Source organism: Crocuta crocuta, unplaced genomic scaffold, assembly GCF_008692635.1.
Source record: "Crocuta crocuta isolate KB4526 unplaced genomic scaffold, BGI_CrCroc_1.0 scaffold1, whole genome shotgun sequence".
In the NCBI taxonomy this organism is placed as follows: domain Eukaryota; kingdom Metazoa; phylum Chordata; class Mammalia; order Carnivora; family Hyaenidae; genus Crocuta; species Crocuta crocuta.
Genome location: NW_027527930.1, coordinates 6,475,430 through 6,483,901, shown reverse-complemented (window position 1 = coordinate 6,483,901; position 8,472 = coordinate 6,475,430). Strand labels below are relative to the sequence as shown.

General features: G+C 43.1%; 1 pseudogene; it reads left to right on the top strand.

Annotated features, from left to right (window-relative positions):
* Positions 1 to 321: 321 nt before the first annotated feature.
* On the top strand, positions 322 to 8,097 carry LOC144220547 (NADH dehydrogenase [ubiquinone] flavoprotein 2, mitochondrial pseudogene; annotated as a pseudogene).
* The last annotated feature ends 375 nt before the right edge of the window (positions 8,098 to 8,472 follow it).

Below are 8,472 nucleotides of genomic sequence, written 5' to 3'. Positions count from 1 at the left end.
TTAATGGTAGTACATTGTGGAGGAGACACATAGTATTTTTTGTTTTGGGAACCTTGGCTGACCTTAATACTAAAAATTTCTATTTTAGTATGCAATCTTATATTTCTCAGATTTTACTAGGCTGTATGTTCAAATTGGTATCAAACTACATTTTTCTGGCTATAGAGCTCACTAGTAGTTATCACCACTATTATGGGTACCATGTTTTTATGGTTTATAACAAGAAATATATATTTGGTCTTCATCCTCATTCCTAAGTGATGGCAGCCATAAAGGTATCTTTGTTATGTTAATGAGGTGACTTTTGCGAGGCACTTAAGGATGGGGCTGTTTGCCAGGAGAACCAACAAGGAGGTAAGAAGTTTGGAACTTTCAGCCCCACCCTCTTGAGCTCCAAAGAGGGCAGAGGCGTGACAGGTGGAATCACTCACCAGTGGTCAGTGAGTTGTTTCAATCATATCTATGTAATGAAACTTCCATAAACACCCAAAAGAACAGGGTTCAGACAGCTTCCAGACTGGTGAATACAAAGAGATTTGAAGAGAATGTCTCACTTGGAGAGGGCACAGAAGCCCTGCGTCCCCTTCCCCACACCTTGCCCTGTGCATCTCTTCCATTTGACTGTTCCTGAGTTGCATCCTTTTATAAAAACCAGTGATCGAGTCAAGATAGAATGTTTCCTGGGTTCTGTGAGCCAACCTAACAAATCAGTCAAACCCTAGGAAGGGGAGGTTGGAATCTACAGGGGTGCGTCAGAGGCACAGGGAGACAACCTAGGCTTGTGATTAGTATCTGAGATGGGAAGCAGTCGTGTGGGACTGAAATCTTTCACCCGTGCAGTCTGATGCTATCTCCAGGTAGATAGTGTCAGAATTGAATTGAACTACTGGACATCCAGCTGGAGTTGGAGAATTGCTTGGTGGTGTGGGAAAGCCACTGGAACCGAATGTCAGAATCTAGGACACAAAAGATATAAGCGCAGCTCACACTCACTTGCCAAAATATAGACTATATTAATTCATTTTTTTTATTATTAATTTTTTTTTATTTTTAGGAGAGAGAGAGAGAGAGAGCATGAGCAGGGGAGGGTCAGAGAGAGAGGGAGTCACAGACTGAAACAGGCTCCAGGCTCTGAGCTGGCAGTCAGCACAGAGCCCGATGCGGGGCTCGAACCCACGAACTGCGAGATCATGACCTAAGCGAAAGTCGGACGCTTAACCGACTAAGCCACCCAGGCGCCCCTAGACTATATTAATTCAAAGGACGGTGCAGTCCACATGTAGGGGTAACGGGATTCAGGTATTGAAGTGAAGTAGGTAGGACTTGTTCTCTGGTTCCTTTTGCCCCTTTCATCTCTTGTGTTGAAGTATACTTTTTAAAAAAGTAGTATTTATTTTTATTTTTAAAATTTTTAAAAGTTTACTTATTTTTGAGAGAGACAGAGACAACATGAGCAAGGGAGGGGCAGAGAGAGGGGGAGAGGAAATCCCATGAAGGCTCTGCGCTGTCAGTGCAGAGTTTGATATGGGGCTCGAACTCATGAAACTGTGAGATCAGGACCTGAGCCTAAAACCAAGAGTCAGACGCTTAACCGACTGAGCCACCTAGGCTCCCCCAAAAAGTAGTCTTTAAAAAATGGCTCTTAGGTGAATATAAAATAACCATGTGCTAAAGATTTTATTTAACAGGTTAATTAATGAGAGAACTATAAAGATATTAAAACCGGTCTACACATCCTTTGAGAGGCTAGGCATTTACGTGCAACTCAATAAAGGCATACTAAAATAAGATTTCTAGAGGGACCCATAAACTGGTTAATATCCGACAGGGCAATAAACTGAAATGTTTAAGAGGATCTGTTCCACTGGACGAACATCATTTGCATCTCTACCAGACAAATATCTACAAGTTAACATGGGACTCACTACTTCGGGATCTTATATGGGTAGAAATGAGTGAGTCAAACTAAGTTCATTTCCCTAGATAGTCCTTGGGAGGCCTTCATCTCTGAAAGGACATATTAGTTACCTCACACTTTGCCTCCTCTCCAAGTTTTGCAGAATTCTTCACAGCACTTGGCTCCACTTCCTCCATGTTTGTTTCTTTCTCAGGCAAGCTTTTGCCATGTATCAGTCTCTGGCAGTTCTAGGTTTCCGTTTTCATTATCGTTTGCCATCCCAGGATGCCTCTTTTCCAAAAATTCTGTAAAAGTCCTGTACTTTCATTTCATGGCCTGACTTGGACTATGTGCCTGTCCATAATATAATCACAATGGCCAAAAGGAAGGACTAGATCAATTAACATTTCCTGGGATTCACGCCTGCTCCTCGGAGCTGGATCGATTGTACTCAAACTGCTAGGACTGAGAGAGTGAAGTAGGGGTGGTTTCCTGAAGAAAAATTAGATTCTATTACTGGAAGAAGGGCACGTGCACATTGTGCAGTCGAAAGCAATTATTTTTGCACTAGGTTTGTGTTCACGCAGGCCCTCTAACCTCGGCAGGGTCTTTCAGAGTTAATGGGAATCCTCAGAGCTGCCTTGTGATAGCTCCGGATCTACTGTGCTCAAGCCATGAGCTGCCAAGTGCTGGGGACAGTCTACTGGGCATTGCCTGGATGTCCTACCTGGTGTGCCTATTGCTCTGTGAGCGTCCCACCCACCCTCTCTGTGCGCCGCTGTGCTTCCTCTAAGAACCAATGCAACAACATTGAAGGCCTCTAGGGGCTAACATTCTGGACTCTGGTGATGATGTCAGGTGGAAAATGCCCACTTTCCTTTTGTGACACAGTTTGTTAGAAGGTCACAAAACACTATGCTTTGGGCACCTGGGTGCTCAGTTGGTTAAGTGTCCATCTTCGGTTCAGGTCACAATCTCACAGTTTGTGGGTTTGAGCCCCTTGTCGGACCCTAAACTCAGAGCCTGGAGCCTGCTTTGGATTCTGTCTCCCTCTCTGCCCCTCCCCCGCTCCATATCTGTCTCTTTCTTTCAAAAACAAATAAACATTTAAAAAAAAACCCCAAAACACCATGCTTTGACTCCATATTTTCTAGTGTTTTTTTAAAATGTTTATTTATTTTGAGTGGTGGAGGAGCAGAGAGAAAGAGAGGGAGACACAGAATCCGAAGCAGGCTCCAGGCTCTGAGCTGTCAGCACAGAGCCCTATGCAGGGCTCCAACCCACAAACTGTGAGATCATGACCTGAACTGAAGAAGGACACTTAACCGATTGAGCCACCCAGGAACTCCAAGTGTTTTTGTTTTGTTTTGTTTTTTTGTGAACCCAGTCTTTCAGTTTTTATTAATTTATTAATAATTAATTACTTAATTAGTCCTTCACTGTTAGGAGGCAGATACGAATGGTAAACACTGTCACGCATTCAGAAAAACCACTTTGCTGTCAATGGGGGCTTTTGTTGTCGGTGGGGCTTATGGATCCTGGCTTCTTTGTCCTTGTCTTTGTCTTGAAGGAGTTCCTCCAAGAAGCATCTGGGTCTTCCTGCAGCGGCCCGCAGGGTAGCCTGCTGAACATGCTCAGTCCTGCCCATGTGTTCTTTGGCCTCAAGCTGGGAGCCCAGCTTCCGGTAACACCGCCTTCAAGTATCACAACAGAAAAGAAGCTTGCATATTCAGATGTCTGTCATTTGACAGAGGTAGCAACCGAGGTATAGTTCGGCCGAGGACATCCGGCTTGCTCCTGACGGAACTCAGACAGATCCTAGGCCTCCTGACATCCTGACAAGTACTCCTATTTCAGATTTCTACCTGTTCTCACCAGATAGTGATCCTGAAATTATATAGAGAGAATATTATGTGGAGAAAATTACTTCCTCGTTTAGAATCAAGTAACACTATACTCCATTATAAAAAAAAAAGTGAGCCTAATTTAATAGAGATCTAGCCTTTATATGTGGGATGTCTCCTAATCCTAGATGGTAATTTGCCAATTGAAAAACATTCCGTGAAAGAAGAAAATATGTGCTCTCTGTCTTCCCTTTCTTTTGTCTCTCATTTCCAATTACATTATGGGCTCTTCCAGTACTTCTCTTCAAATCTGAGGTAACGTTTGGCAGATTTGGAACAATTACTTCATTCATAATTAGTCCACGTGAGTGGAAAACCCTTGGTAAATTATGGGGGAGTTTCAAATAAAAGAGACAAGGGCGCCTGGGCAGCTCAGTCGGATGAGCATCCTAAATTATGGGGGAGTTTCAAATAAAAGAGACAAGGGCGCCTGGGCGGCTCAGTCGGATGAGCATCCTACTTTGGCTCAGGTCATGATCTCATGGTTTGTGGGTTCGAGCCCCACATCCAGCTCTGTGCTGACAGCTCAGAGCCCGGAGCCTGCTTCAGTTTCTTTGTCTCCCTCTCTCTTTATCCCTCCCTGCTCTTGCTCTATTTCTCTCTCTCTTTCAAAAATAAACATTAAAACAATTTTAAATAAAAGGGTCAACCTCTGGCTTTTCAAAAAGTAGCCGAAGAAAATGAGAGTTCTGAAGAGAAACCCCCAAAGTTACATAGGTTAGAGTAATGGCACCTTTGGCAGAGGTCTATGCGGATGACATGGAAGGTGTCCCCCCGGAGTCCTGAGCCCGCCAATATCACGTGGGAATGCAGATTAGTTTCTGAGCCCCCAGGAGCTTGCAGAAAGATCTCAGCAGTGGGGTAGAAGGAATGGCTATTCTGACAAGCTGAGGGTGCTGTGGGCTGAGGGCCTTCACAGCAGATGCTGGGGGGAGGGCAGTGCCTGAGACCCAAGTCCGGCAGGGTGAGCCAGGCCTCAGTGGAGGCTGGCAAGGACTGAAAAAGGCACTTCTGGACCCAACTTCGGTCAGGCTCCCCTGAGCCCTCTTTCCAGCTTCACCTCCTCCTTGGTCCCACGCAGCCCAGTGTTCACAAAGAATCCTGCTGAGTCACCCCCCACCTATGACATCTGATCAAGCTCCTTATTACTATCCTTTGAAGTATGCATTCTTGGCTTCTTTTTAGCAAGAATCCTGTTGGGTCAGTTTAGTAAAAATTCCCCCATCCTTGATGTGTCCTGTTAGTGATTTTCCATCCAACTACCCCCAATTCTGCTCCCTGGCTATAAATCCCCGCTTGTCTTTACTGTATTTGGAGGTGAACCCCATCTCTCCCCCTGCTGCAAGCTCTGATTTCAATAGTCAAATAAAATCTCCTTAACATTTTAACAAGTATCAGAATAAGTTTTTCTTCAATGGGTTAGATGGGAGCACATAGACTCAATGCACCCACCTACCCGCCAACTTGTTCTGGGATGCTACCCCCAAGATCAGATGCCACCTGGGGGTGAGGACTGGAGAAATCCCTCAGCTGAAGAGAAATAAACCAAAAGCACCTGAATAGTAAAACCACAAGAATCAGGTCTTCTCGAAATGATACCATTAAGTATTTCTGTTTGCGATGAAAACTGGGGCTGCTAAGCCACATTCAGGTATAGAAAAGTAAAGAAAGGTATACGATTTTGTATCTCAGCTGCTTCCCTTCACTTGAGAACCATATGCTTCTGAAAAATACTGTCTCCAGGATAAATTTTTTTGACCCCGGGAAAATAAAATGTACCTTTTGCAGAGAACGAGCACTGTTGACAGAGCTATTTATCTCATCCCATTAGCCCTCCATACTTCAAGGAGAGTCAAGGGGGCAGCTCAAACCGAGTTCTTTCTGGGAGTCCCTCATGGCATGCATTTCTTGTTTAATGAAATATGAGACAGGGGCACCTGGGTGGCTCAGTTGGTTAAGCATGTGACTCTTGGTTTAGGCTCGGGGCATGATCTCACGGTTCATGGGTTCGAGCCCCACATCAGGTTCTGTGCAGACTGTGTGGAGCCTGCTTGGAGATTCTTTCTTGCTCCCTCTTTCTCTGCTCCTCTCCACCCCCTCTCTCTCTTTATCAAAATAAATAAAATTTTTAAAAAATGAAACAGGCATCTGGGTGACTCAGTCAGTTAAGTGCCTGACCAGCTCAGGTCATTATCTCATGGTTTGTGAGCTCGAGTCCACATCAGGCTCTGTGCTGACAGCTCAGAGCCTTGAGCCCACTTCAGATTCTGAGTCTCCCGCTCTGTCTCTCAGCCCCTCTCCCGCTCATGCTCTGTCTTTCTCTGTCTCTCAAAAATGAATACATATTAAACAGATTTTTTAGAAAATGTGACATTCACAGCCCCAGGTATGCTTTCTCACATAATTTTCAGGTACTTAATCAGTATCTATTTTTCATTCTTCAAAATATCCAATCCAAATGAATATTTATGCTTATGAGCTTTCCAACTAATAGTTAGAGAGGTCTGTCACACTCTACCTAGCTCTGCAAAATCTAGCAAGCCTCGTGATCTTCAGACAGTAAATGTCAGGGAGACAAATTGCCAAATTCAGAGAAGCTTCTCCTCCCAGCAGTGAGCATTTTTCAAATCATTTTGCTTTTAACTTTTCCCCCCCTTATTTCTAGTGGAAGAGAGAGAGGGGGGAAATAGTAATGTACTTTGTTCTCTCATTTTAGTTGTAAGCCAATACCTGTCCCCAATGCAAAGAGAATTTTTGTCCTATTATAGCTCTGGTCTGGTAGATTTCTGAAAAGCCAGGAAACGTAAGAAACTACCTTGGGAAGTGCAACTTTTTTTCTTAAAGGACTATGGTACTGTTGCAAAAATTTAAGGAGTGAAATTATGTATAATAAACATATATGTATTACTATGTTTTGTAAACTGTGGAATGCTAGCTCTCTGATGGCCTTCTCTAGATTCTGAGACATTCTGTATGCAGTTTGTCAGTGTATATTTATAGTCACAAGAGCTTTTTCTTTGGAAAGAGGCCCCTTTGTACTGGAATCTGAAGGGAAGAATGAGAGTTTAAATTGGATGTATTTAAAAATAATCTGCTGAATCAACACATTTGCGACAATGTGTCATGAGTCATTCTGACCCTCCCTCTATTTTCACATACATTCATATAACTAAAGGCAACTCCAAGGCCAGGGTTGTGCCTTCAACTTGAAATGAAAACTCAAGGACAAGTATCCTTACTCTAGTGTGAGACTGAACTAAATACCTACAAAATCCCTTCCAAATCTGAGTTAAGATCCTAAATTTTATTGGGCATTAATTACTTGAATAATTCATGTGATAACATTTTAAGGTATATCTATCAACCCAATTCAAGGTCACTTTCACTTGTAGCTTTCTTGGACCAAATGAACTCAATTTCCCATGTGCTATCTACCAGGGAGCCTGGAGATGGTATTGGAATTCTCTCAATTATAAGACTGTCATTATCCTTCTAAACCATTATGTTTCATCCTTCAAGCAAAATACTTCTCTCTATTGAAGCTCCTACCCTCATATTTTACCACCATTCTTGTTGTGAATTCAAGTCTGCTCACTCCTGGTTTTTCTTCATGGACTCAGTCTTACCAAGTTATCCCCTCAAATCCTCATTATGGATGACTTCAGGGTCCATTTGACTTCACACTGGAAATATCTAAGAGGATAGAAGCAGCTGTAAATAACAAACAAACAAACAAACAAACAAACAAACAAACAAATCATCCAGAAGGGCACAAAGCAGCAGGTGTGCTTCCAGACCCGGAGTTAGGCCAAGACAGAACTGGTGTCTACCTGTCTCTGCCATGAACAAGGGTGAAGTTTTACAAGTACCTCTGGTGAGAGTATATGAAGCAGCAACTTTTTACATGATGTACAATTGAGGGCCAGTTGGAAAGTATCAAATGCAGGTCCACTACAACACCTTGCGTGCTAAAAGCTCTGACACCTTACAGGCGGCCATTCAGGAAAAAACTTAGAAAAAAGTTTTGAGGATACTATACCTGACAAAGTTTTCATTCTTACAGAGGGGAAATGCTCAGGGGTCTGTGTAACTACAGCAATAGCTCAAATAATGACAACTATTATGAATTCTGTCACCTCAGGGCTTTGAAGAAATTGATGAGCTTGAGACTGGCAAAATTCCAAAATCTGGGCCAAAGAGTAGATGTTTCTCTTTGAGCCAGATGGGGGTCTTACTTCTTTGACCGAACTACCCAAAGGACCTGGCTTTGGTGAGCAAGCATCTCTAAGTAATTAATTAATTAATTGATTGATTGATTTTAAGTTTATTTATTTTGAGGAGGGGGGACAGAGACAGAATCCCAAGCAGGCTTCCCACTGCCAGCACAGAGCCCAATATGAGTCTTGAACCCACAAACTGAGCCGAGATCAAGGATGCTCAACAGACTGAGCCACCCAGGTGCTCTTAAGGCCTTTAACTTATATTCAAATGCAAGCATGCCACTGGAGAAATAAAATACGGAGCCCCTATTTAAAGAAGGAGGTCTTTGGCCTCTGAAATTCTTGACCCAACCATTTCATCCCAGTTGTTACCACCCTTTCACGATTTAATTTTCTTCCCTTTCCCGATCTCTTAGTTAAGATTGTATTCCACTTACAGGAAATACAAAAT